Source organism: Labeo rohita, chromosome 12, assembly GCF_022985175.1.
Source record: "Labeo rohita strain BAU-BD-2019 chromosome 12, IGBB_LRoh.1.0, whole genome shotgun sequence".
Taxonomy (NCBI): Eukaryota; Metazoa; Chordata; class Actinopteri; order Cypriniformes; family Cyprinidae; genus Labeo; species Labeo rohita.
Window position 1 is genome coordinate 3,751,603 of NC_066880.1, and position 15,637 is coordinate 3,767,239.

A 15,637-nucleotide genomic window follows, 5' to 3' on the forward strand; every position below is an offset into this window, starting at 1 on the left:
CGAAGCCTGTCTCACCCTCCACTGAACGCCACATTGAAACACCCTGGAAATACCATATTGGATCCAATTTTCCATCGCAGGCTGGCTGCCAAACTAATTAATTTAGTGTGGAATGGGCAGTTAGCTCGCACTGTGCCGACAGCAGAACACATAAATAAAGATCATGACGATAGCACGTATCCCGATGAGCAGATTGGACACATATGCACACTTACTGTCAATCAAAGTTACGTCCGTGATGGGCTGCCTGCCTCTCCGCAATATGGTGCGGTTAGCGGCGCATGCTGCGGAGGAAGCGGCAGATATTCGGCACGGCCGAGTCGCATTTGCCTGATGCACGCATGATGGCATCACTAAAGAATATGGTGATGAATTAACGTCAGATGCTCACTTGCTAAAAGCAGAAGCAGCAGCATCGGGGGGAGCTTTGCAAGCTTCAAGCTTGTAAAATGAGTGACACTTTAAAAAATGCAGGCTGCTACGCTACAAGCAACACTGATATCTTATTATATAACCATCAGCATGCAATTTTCACATTAATATTTATCTGGAACAAACGAATTTACACAAAAACACGAAGCCTCATTAATATAAACTGTATAGAGTGTTTTCACGACGCGTCATCAATCGGCCATATTGGTGGCACTGAATGTAAACAATGCCACTGAACCGAATTAAACTCTCAGATTTACTTGGTTGTTACTGCTGAAAATGGTCAATTACTATCATGTTTTGTGCTGTACTAATCGGTCAGACCGGGAAAAACATTTGAAGTACTATAGACTGCCAATAGTTATAACAAATCAAGGAGAATAGTGCAAAACACTCTCTGAGGAACAAAAGGCGTTTGTGCTTGGCCAAACTGAACCAGGATTTCCAGGGCAAGAATCTCAACAACATTCCTGTTTGTTCTTATCATTTCCGGTCAGGTAGGTGAAATATTAGGCTAATATCTTAACTAAAAGAGAAGTCCACTTCCAGAACAACAATTTACAAATAATGCACTCACCCCCTTGTCATCCAGGATGTTTGTGTCTTTCTTTCTTCAGTCGTAAAGAAATTATGTTTTTTTTAAGGAAAACATTTCTGCATTTTCTCCATATAATGGACTGATATGGTGCCCTGATTTTGAACTTCCAAAATGCAGTTTAAATGTGGCTTCAAACGATCCCAAATGCGGCTGTAAACGATCCCAGATGAGAAAGAAGGGTCTTATCTAGCAAAATGATCTGTTATTTTCATTTAAAAAATACAATTTATATACTTCTTAATGCCAAATGCTTGTTTTGTCTTACTCTGCCCGGACTGTTTTTGTTGTGGTTCATGACAGTTAGGGCATGTCGAAAAACTCCTTCATGTTCTCCCTCCACTTCAAAATCATCCTATATCGCTGTTTTACCTTTTTTGTTAAGGGTGTTTGATCTTCTTTGCATATTTACTTTGCAAAGACTGGGTCGGGACTTCTGCAGCGATGTACGATGATTTAGAATTTTTTTTTAAAGTTAAGGGAAAAAATACGATTGGAGTTTTTCGACATACCCTAACTGTCTTGAGCCAGAATACACAGAGTTCAGGGAGAGAAAGGCAAGACGAGCATTTGAGGTTAAAAAGTATTTAAACTGTATTTTTTTAAATGAAAATAATCGATCGTTTCTCAGCTGGGATCATTTACAACCACATTTGGGATCGTTTGAAGCTGCATTTGAACTGCATTTTAGAAGTTCAAAATTGGTGCACCATATCAGTCCATTACATGGAGAAAAATGCTGAAATGTTTTCCTCAGAAAACAATTTCTTTACGACTGAAGAAAGAAAGACATAAACATCTTGGATGACAAGGGGGTGAGTAAATTATATGTTAATCTTTGTTTTGAAAGTAGACTTCTCCTTTAATACCGCTTGTATGTGTCTTTGCCACCTATTAACTTTAGTTTGTCAAAATATTGCACCCTTTCCTGCCAACTGGTCCTTCTCTATATGATTTAGCAGCTTTCACACGCTTTTTCCATGGTTTAGACAGCATAAATTACCAGAACAACATATTCAGCAGTACATTAACCGTGCAATCCATGCTGTTGTTTACATCAGAGTATCTCCAATATAGCTGCGCATCCGGGTAACTGACCAAACCGTGACATACACTAGCCAAACAGTAAGATTTTTAATGTTTTTTAAAGAAGTCTCCGTTACTCACCAAGCCTGCATTTATTTAATCCAAACAGTAAAATTCTGAAATATTTTTACTATTTAAAATAATTTCTATTTGAGTATATGTTAAAATGTAATTTATTCCTGTGATCAAAGCTGAATTTTCAGCATCATTACTCCAGTCTTCAATGTCACATGATCCTTCAGGAATCATTCTAATATGCTGATTTGCTGTTCAAGAAACATTTTCTTGTTCATGGGATTTTCTTGCAAAATATTCTCCAGTAATCTTTGTTTTATTTCCAGCTTGGAATAAAACAATTTGAAAACAGTTGAGCTACTGTCACAATACTGAAAAAAATGTGACAAGAAACATATAAGATGTTCAACATTTTCTTCTAAATCTTTGATGTACTGTACTTGAACTTGATGTTTCTTTTAAACAACACTGCATTGCTCAAAATAGCAATATCAGCCAAATAACAATCTTTACAGATCAAACATTGCCAGTTTACCATAAACTGCCAGTCAGTCTGGTTTTAAAAAGGTCTGAAGTTCACTTTCGAATGGCTGATTCTGGTCAGTACGCATATCTGTGTACTGTGGCTTAAATTATTGTGGAGTGGTCCGTGTACCAGAAAAACACTTTGGATATGCTCAAAAGGAGCGCCATCTCAAAGGAAGTGCATCCTCAAAGAAATGGAGTATATCTGAAATTCTTTTTAATGTCTGGATAGGCGGCAGAGTGAAGCCGCGGCCTACTGGTGACTCTACCATTAACGAATGGCCTAGATTCATACGACCCTGTCTCTCTCTCTCTCTCTCCTTCTCTCTCTATCTCACGTTCACTGATGCAACACATCTGCTTATTAGAGGTGCAAAACTACACAACTACAAACAACTAAACACTACATATGGGTCATTCCTGTTATGCAGAACCTTTAAAAATAAGGGAATTTAAAATTTGTATTTTATTTTAAAGGAAGCATTAAACAATGAAATAGTACATTGTGCTGCAGTCAAGCTTAGATACTTAAAATTATGTAGAGGGATGGAGGTAAATTAGACATTTAGATATTTTTTAACCATCTTTGATGTTATCAATTGATTTCTGTAATTGTATCAAAGCAGATAGTGTTCTTGAGTGAAACAAAGTATCTAGTACCACAGAGAGAAACATAAAAAAAAAAAAAAAAAAAAATCGTTGCTAATGCCTACTGACATTGGTGCTGTTGTTTTCCCTCCAAAGTGATGTCACTTCTAGGAACATGATGTCATTAGGAATCTAGACAAAGAAGGATATCAGCAAGTTAATAGGATGAATATTTAGAGGAAAAAAAAAAACAAACAAAGCATTTTTTTTTTTTTTTTTTTTTTTTTTTTTTTGGGGGGGGGGAGATTATTTCTTAAATAAACAAATAAATAAATAAATAAATAAATAAATAAATAAATATGTAGAAACAATTTTCACTATTACATTTCACACACACAAAAAAGAATAATTCTTAAAAAAGAAAAAGTATCCTACACTTAAAATAAAAGTAAAAATAAACAAATAGCAATTTTCACTAATAAATTGGTAGTAAATTTCACCAGACAAACAAAAAAACAAACAAAAAAAAAAAACTAAACATTGCCAAAAAAGCATGTTTTGTTTGACATTTTTTGTTTGACAAAACACTGAATAATTCTTAATAAAGAAAAAATGTCATCCACTTAAAATAAAAGTAAAAATAAATAATTAAATAAATAACACATTTTCACTAATAAATTGGTAGTACAATTCAACAAAAAAAGAAAGCAGGTTTTGTTTTACACATTTTGGAAAAAATATTATATTATATTTTATATATATATATATATATATATATATATTATATTTCTTAATAAAGAAAATTGCCCTACACCGACAATAAAAACAAATAAACAAATAAATAAATGTGTAAAAACAATTCATTCATAAATTAGTGGTCATTTTTTACAAATAATTAAAAAAATATTGCCAAGAAAGCATGTTTTGTTTAAAAATATATTGGAGGTAAATGAACAAAACAACCCAGAATATTTATTCATTAAAAAAAAAAAAAAAAATGTAAATAAATAAATAAATGAATGCGTAGAAACTAATTTTACTCAAATTGGTAAAAAAAAAATTACATAAAATAGGGAGGGGCCAACAAAGAATGAAACATTTTGGGGAAAAGGTAAAAAAATATAATAATAATAATAATAATAATAATAATAATAATAATAATAATAATAATAAACATTGAATATTTCTTAATAAAGAAAAATGAACCTACACTGACATAAATAAATAAACATGTAGACACAATTTTCACTCATAAATTGGTAGTAAATTTCAGTTAATTAAAAAAAAAAAAAGAAATCAAGTAACACTTCGAATTAAACATGAAAAACCGAATTCATAATTGTCAAACATACACCTATATTCTTTGTTTTAATATTTAATACCATTTACAAAAATAACTTTTTACAGTGCATGTTTAGACCAAATATTTAGATTTTCCATCATTAAAAAGCGTAAGTATAATACTATTTTTTTTATAATGTATGATGAAGAGTTGAATGTACATTACATAGCAGGAATGACCTCTATAGCATATCATAAAATAACACGGGTCATGGGTTTGTATGGGTCAGTGTTTGATCGTTATCAGTAAAAATATCCACAGCTTGACAGTTTTAACCCTGTACACATCATCTGACATATCAGTCCACCCTATGACACGAGTTAGACACACTGCCAAAGACTCACAAAGTCTACACTTCTAATTGCAGACAAAACTAGGACAGCAATCCAGCGCATAGTTCACAGCCCTGGAGCCAAACGGCCCGCTCTCTGAAATGAGTTTTTGTTAGCATTAGCACAGAGCGCTAAACCCGTGACCTTTCGAGCCACAGCCAAGCGACTCCTCGTGTCCAAGTTCTCTCTTTTTCCTCCCTCCCATTAGCTCCCTTTGCTCTCCGGGCTACGGCAGTTTATCAGCCAGCCAGATAAAATTGGTATTGGGATAAAGCTCACAATCTCCTCGCGTAATCCTATTTTTCCAGCGCTACCATGTATAATGGGCTGATAGACTGGAACTCGCCAATGAGGAAATCTGAACCTGACAAGGGGGAGACGCAGACAGGAAACGCCTCGCAGGCTTGTTTGAAGTCTTATTTTGAGGTGTCAGAAAATGATCCACGACACAAAGCTTCATAATGTGAAGAAAATTGTTTTTCACAGACGGAATGGAGTGCTTTTGGACGCTTACCAAAGCATTGTTTCAGATGAAATGTAATATTTACAGACCCCGCCTCCCTATAAAACAAGAATGAATGAACAAAGTGATGCGATAAACATGAATAATCACCCTAGAATAACAATCATTCAATAAATTAGCGTTTTGTGGCTTTGCAGTTTAAAGCATGTTCAGCTGTATTTACTGCACAACAAAAACAGCATGTTCTTATTGAGTATTTTGTCTTTAAAGCATTTCTTTAAAGATAAATAGTTACACTTTACAATAAGGTCACATTAGTTCACATGAACTAACAATGAAAAATGTATTAAAGCACTTTTTGATAAAAATGTTGTTCATTTCAACATTTACTTATACATTATTAAAACCAAAAGTTGTATCTGCTAACATTATTTAATGGAAGCAAGTTAACATCAACTAACAAAAAACAATAAATAAATACTGTAACACATGCATTGCACAGTGATAGTTAATGTTATTTAATGCAAGAACTAATGTTATCTAATGTAAAGTGTTAACCAATAAATTTCCATGAGAAGCAAAATTATAAAACTTAAAACAAGTTCATTTTTGCAAGTTGCAAAAATGCAAAAACAAGTTGCCATGTATGTATTTCTATGTATGTATGTATGTATTTTTATTTAACTTAGTGGGATTAATGATAAAAACAAAGAGAAAATAATTAAAAAAACAAACAAACAAACAAACAAACAAACAAAAAAAAAAGCCAGTTGAGTAAGAAAAAAAAAAATTATTTACATTTATTAAAATTTAAATTTAATTTTTATCATTAAAAAAGAATTAGCAAATGAGTAAGAATAAAATAATTAAATATGCCAACTGAGTAAGAAAAGAACAAATTATTTTCAAACAATTTTGCCTAAATTTATTTAAATGTATTTATAAACATTTAAAGTGTTTTTTATAATTAAAATAGAATTGCCATAAAATAGAAATAACAATTTAAAAATGGCAATTAAGCAAGAAAGTAAGAAAAAAATAACTGTTTATTTTCAAACTATTTTGTTCAGTTATTTACATTTATCTGTCAAAATGTAAATTGAATTTTTATAATTAAAAAAGAATTGCCAAATGAGTAAGAATAAAATAATAATTTAAAAAAATGACAATTGTGTATGAAAATAATTATTTTCATACAATTGTGCTTTTATTTATAAAAAATTAGATGGATTTTTACAATTAAAAAGTTTTTAAATGAGTAAGAATAAAATAATGAAAAAAAAAGTCAATTGAGTAGGGGGAAAAATAATTATTTTCAAACAATTTTGCTTATATTTATTTGAAGTCAATTACATAATGTAAAGTCAATTTTTATAATAATAAAAAAAAATTGCAAAATGCAAATTGAGTAAGAAAAGAACTAATTATTTTTAAACAATTTTGCTTAAATTTATTTAAATTTATTAAATGTTTAGAATTAAAAAAGAATTGCCAAATGACTAAGAATAAATCTTTTTTAAAAAAGGCAATTGTGAGAAAAAAAAATATTTTCAAACAATTTTGCTTATATTTATTTATAAAAATTAACTGAATTTTTATAATTAAAAAGGAATTTTCAAACGAGTATGAATAAAATAACTGTAAACAAAAACAATTGAGAGCTAATTATTTTCAAACAATTTTAGTTACACTTATTTACAAACAATTAAGTTAATATATATTAATTAAAAAAATAATAATAATAATTGCAAAATGAGTAAGAATAAAATAATTAAAAAAAAATTTGCTAATTGAGTAAGAAAATAACTGCTAAAACACAGTCAATATTTTCAAATAATATTTCTTGAACTGATTTAAATTTACATGTATTTACAAAAATTAAAAGTGATTTAAACTGTTTAGGAAAGCAATGTTATATTCAGGTGTTTTATAATATTTCTGAAAACAGGGCAAAGATACTAATTAAGAAAAAGATTCTGCAATATGAGCATAAAATCTGCATGAAAAAAAATATGAGTCTCAAGTCAACAGTAAATTTCATAGCAAACTTTGTATGGGTCAAAAATAGGGTTTTATTGAGTACGGAGCCCACGGTCATTAGTCTCACTTTTCTGTCTGCTTCTGCAGTCTCAAGTGGCACATGTACCTCTTCGCCTCACCCATCTCTTAAAAACATGTCGGACGGTGCTCACGGAGGGATGGCAAAGGCATGTTTCACTGTCACCAAATCCCCTGTAAATAACCTCAACGGGAGCCAATGAATGTCACCGGGCCTCTCAAGAGATGACACAATAGCGGCAAGTCCCAATAAACTTCAGCCGAGCTTCTGAGGGGCTGGTGGGCCGATCGGCGCTTCGGAAACGAGAGGAAATCATCGCTTTCGTTGCCCGTCCCGCCTCCCTCTGCAGATCAACATCTATTTAAAGATTTCTCACACTGCTTGAGTCATGACGAATGTTGTTTGCTAACAATACGACGTTCATTCATCATGAGATGATGAGGCATGAGAGCGAGAGCAGAGGTGCAGACGTGTCAGGTGCCTTTCTGCTCTCCGCTATTGTTTGGCTTTAATTCATGTCAGCCGGAGAGAAAAAACACTTTTAAGTTCCTTTATGCCAAATTAAGCACTTCTAAATAGGGCGTTCTGGGTGCCATTAGTTCCGTTAAGCACACCAGCAATCAAAGGTAGTTTTTGCTCTTTTGTCACTGATGGAGCAGGAATCCATAATGACACATAAATGTTGTGTGTCTTTATTCCATTCTTCACATACCCAAAGTCTCATACGAATAACCTTCCAGGAAAACATAAATTATGTCAAGTGGGCTTAAACATAGTCATTAGTCATGTTAATATGCGATGACATCATGCCATTATGATGGCAGGGGAAATGTGAAAAGCTCAGTTTCTGCAGTTCAGATCTTGACATCTGCGAATAATGGCGTATTACTTGCTGAATTTCCTGCGTGTTATGAGTAGTTGCATCCAAATGACTGAGAGCCGTTTATCCATGTTCTACTCTATTTATTACGTTTTTTTCAATTAAATGGAGTGTTCTCACCCTCATGAGTACTCACCCTCATGTCATTCCAAACCTGTACGACTTTCTTTCTTCTGTGAAACACAAAAGAAGATTTGAAGAACGATGGGGTTCAAACAACATTGGGCCCTACTGACTTTATTTTCAGTCCCTATTGATTTCTGCAGAAGATGGTAAGTCAAATTCATTCAGATCTGGAGCAACAAGATGATGCACAATGCCACATGTAGGCACCAGAATATTATAGAGACTTGGAAGTGGTCTTTTTTGACTAGCAACCACCAAGCAACCACTGAGCAATCACCTAACAACCACAAAGCAATCACAAGTAAACACCTAGCAACCACTGAGCAACCACCTAGAGAGAATGACCAATTACCTAACAACCACAAGTAAACACCTAGCAACCATGACCAATCACCTAGCAACCATAAGCAATCACCTAGCAACCATGAGCAGTCACCTAGCAATCACAAGTAAACACCTAGCAACCATGAGCAATCACCTAGCGACCATGAGCAATCACCTAGCAATCACAAGTAAACACCTAGTAACCATGAGCAATCACCTAGCGACCACAAGCAACCACTGAGCAATCACCTTGCAACAATGAGCAATCACCTAGCAAGAATAAGCAATCACCTAACAACCACAAAGCAATCACAAATAAACACCTAGAAACCATGAGTAATCACCTAACAACCATGAGCAATCACCTAGTAACGACAAGTAAACATGTAGCAACCATAAGAAATCATCTAACAACCACAAGCAACCACTGAGCAACCACGAGCAATCACCTAGCAACAAGTAAACACCTAGCAACCATGAGAAATCACCTAACAACCACAAACAACCACTGAGCAATCACCTAGCAACCACCAAGCAATCACAAGCAAACACCTAGCAACCATGAGCAATAACCTACCAACCACGAGCAACCATTGAGCAATCACCTAGCAACCACAAAGCAATCAACTCGCAAGAATGAGCAATCACTTAGCAACCACAAGTAAACACCTAGCAACCATAAGCAATCATCTAGTGACCACTAGCAATCACCTAGCAACCACAAAAAAGCAAAAATGAGCAATCACCTAGCAACCACTAGTAAACACTAGTAAACACCTAGCAACCATAAGCAATCATCTAGCAACCACCAAGCAATCACAAGTAAACACCTAGTAACCATGAGCAATCACCTAGCAACCACAAACATGCAAACACCTTAATCAGTTGTACAAACAGGAAGTAACTCTGGCAAAGTAACTTTTTTGTTGTGTAGATCTCTTCAGCCTTAGGTGAGCTCTCTATATTGGGTTTTTGTAAACTTTGTGCCAAAGCCTAAAACAACCCTAAGCATACTTAAACATTAACGCTGTTCTTTTGCTTCCAGCAAGGGCTGGTATTTCCTTCAGGAAATGCAAATCTAGTTTTTACCCTATTATACCATGATTGCTGTTTCCTGCACGTCAAAATCCATTCCTGCAATGCGACTTTAACAGCTTAGCCGTAAAGAGAAATATCACCTCACCCAATTATTCCACGTGTGGCCAAAATACTATAAACTACACCTGCGCTGCTTTATAGAAAACTTGTTATGCGATACAGTGTCACAGCTCAAAGCCACACAATGAAGTTACTATGCTTTTACATACTTTTAAATCACCTCCAGATCCGAAGTTACTCCATGGATCGAATTATTCACACGTTTCCCCCAACTGATACAGTAATACAGCTGGGAGAGTTTCATACTGATTTTGGCTGTGTAGAAAATGGAACATTTTAGTCGGGGTAACCAATCCTCTTGAAGTTTGACGCTCGCCGTTCGAACGATCAACTTTTCCGAGAACTAACTTTTGAAGCGCACTCATAAAGGTCACGGAGAGAGAAGTTTAACTAGGTGCCATAATGTGGCGAGAGAATAAAAAATAATGAGTGAGATAAATTATCATTAGATGGGCAAGGCCTTGATTTATCGTGATATTCTACAAATTTTGAAGGTATTAAGAGTGCCCTAAAAGAGCACATTAACAAGTCACATAAAAAGGCGAATTAAAAATCCCGGCTCTTTATGCGAGCGAGGTGAAGAGTCGTGCGAGAGATACAGTAAATCGTCCGCGAACGATAGTGTTTAACTTTCTCTCTGATGATATGCCTCGATGGGCGGTTCCCGTTTAAGTTTTGCCGCACCGGGTCATTTTTGGAAGCTCATTAAAGACACTTGCTAACAGGCCTCGTAAAATATGAACAGAAATTAGCGGCCGTAATTTGACAGAAGAACTAAGGCAACAATAATGATGGGAAATAAGGTGACAGAGACACGATAACGCTAATGCCTCCCTCCATTAGGGCTCCGCCAGAGCAAATGTCATTCATATTTTAGCGAGCGAACTCCGCTAATTGGCTCAAGCTCTCGTCTCCTGAATTAAATCTCCAGATTTCTCCCCTCACCTTTAAAGCCGAATCATTTGAATTCAAAAGAAAGCGCAAGTGACAGGGAATGAGTGTGGGAGAGGCGAGGATTGACGAGAGGGGGGGAAAAGAAACGGCTCTTTTTAATGAGATAAAAATCTTGCTTCTCCCCATTTCCCAGCTATAATTGCTGATTATGTTGTTATAGACTCTCAACTTCTCCGTCTTTCTTCTGGATCAGGATAATTTGGGGTGGCGTGACAAGACTTCAAAGGCAGCCGGGAGCTCACAGAGGCTCATTTAGGCTCCCCTACGCCAGGCCACAGGTACGGGAGAAAGGTAAACACCGCTTGCTTATAGGTAATTACCCCCTCGGCCCGAGCGGATCTGATCAGCGCTAGCTGACCCCTCTCGTAATAACCCTTAAGGGCAAATTGTATTTCTTTTGACAGTTTAATTAGATATTCAGCAGTAGGGGCACAAAGCAAGCTAGGCCATGAATATTTAAATAGAGCGACACCAAAAGAGGGGGGAAAAAATCATGAAAGAAGCCTCGGCATACCGAATGACAGACAAGGGGATATTAAGCAAGTGATTCTAATCAATAATCTCTTGATCTCCTACATATTAATACACTGCCTGCTGGTGTTAGGCTCATAACAAGAGGGGTAGCAGGGCAGGAGGAACGGGGCGAGGACAGGCTGACAGTAGGAAACGGAGACAGAAGTGCTGCTCTGCGGGGGCGCTGCCGTCGTCCCGAGCCCCCCGGAGGGCACGCTAACCAACCAGAACAAGCCAACCCTCAGCCCTCTTCGATCTAATCCAATCTGCGAGATTGGCAGCTCTGGGCGTCTCCAGACTAGACCGTTATCTGATCAGACAATGTGGAGACATTTGCATGCAAATGAGGGACACGGACCACCCAGGGCCAATCAGGGCCCGAGATAGGGTGGGCATCCACCAATCGGATCCCCCAGGATCTCCGGACACATCACTCACTTGTGGAGCGAACTTTACTAGTTCCTGGTCAACGGGGGTCATGGGCCGCCGATAAAGGGATGAACACCGTAGCATTAACGTCCAAGAGATGCGCTGATCTATAAACATACATAATTTAGCATAGAGGGGATTCCGGAGTGTATTAAGAAGAGTGAGGGGAAGGAGAGATGATAGATTAATTACGGCTTAATCCACTGGAGTTGGTTTGCTCTGCCGTACCGAGGGACGCAGCATCCGGTTCATTTATAAAACCCGTGGCAGTGGCACCTTATTAGAGCTGATGGGTCTCCATGCTGCTGCTGTGCGTTATAAGAGGCAGGACATGTTTTATGAATTAATGTTCCTCATGTTCGCCTACAGTTCTGTAGACATGCCAGGGTTTTTATAACCCCGCTCGGAGCTTCACATCTGCGTAATGAGACGTGCGAGAGAAGAAGACCAGCTCTCCTGTTGAAATCCGGCTACTGTAGAAGAGGGGTCAGTGTCCCGTCCTCCTTGGGAACTGCATCGTAAGACATAAGCGCACATACATATTCATACGGCAACTGCAAGGTCAACGGGCAGCGCTAATATTGCTGCATTCGTTTATAGCGTACGCCAGGAACTGACACTGAAACGCTAATGGAAATTGAGTCTGAGGATGTACTAGTTTGCAAGTGTTGGCGAAACTGAAATTAATTTAAAGTTAAGCTTGTTCCAAAACCTAGCGAGTATAATTTTAGATGGCACTGTGTGTATCCTTTACGAAGAACACAATCCCAGAATGTGTTGTGCCAGCTACTGCAAATATACAAAAAAAAAAAAAAAAAAAAAAAAAAAAAAAAAAAAAAAAAAAAACAGTATAAAAAATAATTATACATTACTATGTTTTGGAAAAGAGCCTTTACAATAAATAAATATCATGTTCAATTCAGGTAGGCTGGTAGAAAGAAACTAGATACTAATGCTGTCATTCCAATTTAAGCATCATGTGATAAATGGAAGATGTCGAGGCTGAGGTTACCATCATCCCATGACTATGCATGTCCAAATGTCGGGAATATCAGAGCCCTCCTTCCTTCCACGGCGAGCCGTAATCTCGCTCTACTCTCTCAGGCATGGTTAACATGAAAACAAATGACTGCGGTCGGCCGGAGGATGTTTGACAAGCAGCAGTGAATAACCACAGCAAGGCTGGAGATATTCTTGGCCGCCTGCATCGTGAGAAAATGTGGCTTCACTCAGGAATATTCTGGGGGAAGACCAAAATCTGGAAGCAATTACGAAAGACTCAAAACAAGTAAATTCCATATTACCTCTGTGGATGTTGTAGAAGGGTGGCTGGCGAGATGTATTTTGGTGAGGTTTACTTTCTGGAGCTTAGCAACATAAATTTGTTGTCACCGAACTATTAAACACAGCGGACACATGTTGGCGGGGTCCGAAGGAAAGGTGCATGAAACTGATCATAGGATAGCCCATGTAATAATAAGGGAAATGGGCCCGCTGTTGGACTTTAATATCCCCTGACGACACTCAGCTGTCAATGGCCTCCACCATCGCCAGGATGCATGGCGGCTTCTGCCAGAAACACAGGATTTATCCTCCTTCACATGGAGCCAGTGAGAGGAAATGCCTACAGTCGGTGGGAATCCATAAAGGAGGGATGGGAGAGAGAGAAAAAATAAGATTAAGGGAACGAGAACGAGTGGAAACGGAAAAAGTTGTGGGAGGAAGGCATGGGATGAGGTACAGGTATCCTCCGTGCTCTTAAAAATATAACTAACCTCTAACATCCTTCAGCTGCTGATAGAAGAGACAAAGACTATCTGGGAATTTCGCTTCTCAACTCCTGGACTTGGAACGGTGATTTAAAACCGGGTCGGATTTCATACAATAACATGCACACACCTGGTTAACACGTTAGCCGATACTTAACAGTTGTAAATCTGCAGTTTAATAGATACATGGCAAGGTTATTTACTACCATTTTCCGTCAATAGGGACAGCACAAAAGATATGAAACGCTGTGTACGTCTTCAGAAAAACCATATGTTCCCTTTCTTGTGCGTTTCGAGCGAGTCTGAGAGAGTGCTTGGTAACTTGATATTTCCCCGTACCTATGGGAGAGAAAACTCGGAGACAAAAAGATCAAATGATGAATTTCCTGCTCTTTTTTTTGGCTTTTTCCTTCAAGCTCTCCAAAGTCGTTCAGCTGTGGCTCATGTTTGAGCAATAAATGCTCGTGGTTCTAATCCTACCCCAACATAAACACTGTATACATTTACAATTGACTTGAACTTGAGCATTAGCTGCAATAAATCAACGCAGTTATGCAACCATACGCATACTGCAGCGCCAAGCTCACAGCACTGGCGTAGTAGAATAAAGCAAGCTTTGCGTTATGCATAACAACATCTTTTAACCGTGGTAAATCCACTGTAACATAGGCCTTTTGTGGCTTATTGGTAAAGTAAAATGGCTGCAAAGGCAATATGATAAAAAAAGTTATTACATTTTTACATTTGCTGAAGAAAATCAGAGAGATACTTACTCATGGAAAAAGTTTCCAGCATAATGTAATGTCAGTGCGTTGCTGTGCAGGAAGAGCAAATGTATTTTTTTTTTTTTTTTACCACGTCATAAATGTAAAATCATAAAACACTTTGCCTCAAGTGTGTATATATATATATATATATATATATATATTTACATTTTCTGAAGAAAATTAGAAAGACACTTAACTCATGGAAAAGCTTTCGCCATAATGTATTCAACAACAACAACAACAACAACAATAATAATAATAATAATAATAATAATAATAATAATAATATGTATTGGAATTAAATAAATGAAGCTTTTGTGAGCAGAAGAGACTTATTTTAAAAACATTTTTAAAAAATGACCAATCTAAAACTTTTAAACAGTAGTGTTTATTTATTTATTACAAAAAAAAAAAAAAACAACAACTGTTTTTAACACTAAAAAAAAAACAGTAAATTAAAGTAATTTCTGAAGTAGCACTAAAGACTGGAGTAACAATGCTGAAAAATCTGTATTTCAGAGGAATAATTTACATTTTAAAAAAATATTACAACATGAATCAGTTATTTTAAATTGCAATAATATTTTACAATTTTATTGTTTTTTTTTTTTTTTACATTGAATAAAGGCAGCCTTGGTAAGCAAACTTTTGAAAGGTACTATATACATACATACATACATATATATATATATATATATATATATAAATATATATATTTATTTATTTATTTATATATATATGAGCTTTTTAATAATGGCTTCAGATGTTGCTAATCAAATCCAAACACATGATCGCACCATTAAAAAGACTGTTGTTTTATAGATCACAAATTCTCTGTGAAAAGATATGACAAAGCTACTAAAAACGACAGCAATCGCATGAGGCGTGTTTACCGTCGCTACGTTTGTAATCAGCAAGCGAATAGCTGTAAAGCGCGTTAGCGCGGGTGTGATAGTCAGTCATCAGCACTTGTTGCCGAGCATTTCACGCCAAGTGCCACAGCAATATGGCTGACAATTCTCTTGACAGAGGGAATGAGGGGATGCGTGACACATGTAAATACGAGTATCGCTCTCACACGCACATTACACCAAACACACGAGTCCCCCGGGAGCACGTAATAACCGGGCACGTTTATTCTTGATTTTTTTTCTTCTCCACCCCATTACTGCCTTATCAGAGACTCAGTTCTCCTGTAATATGACAGTTTGAAAAGAAACTGAGAGCTAGGAAGGAAAAAAACATAAATAAAACACACATAGCGTAGTTGTGTTTGTCAA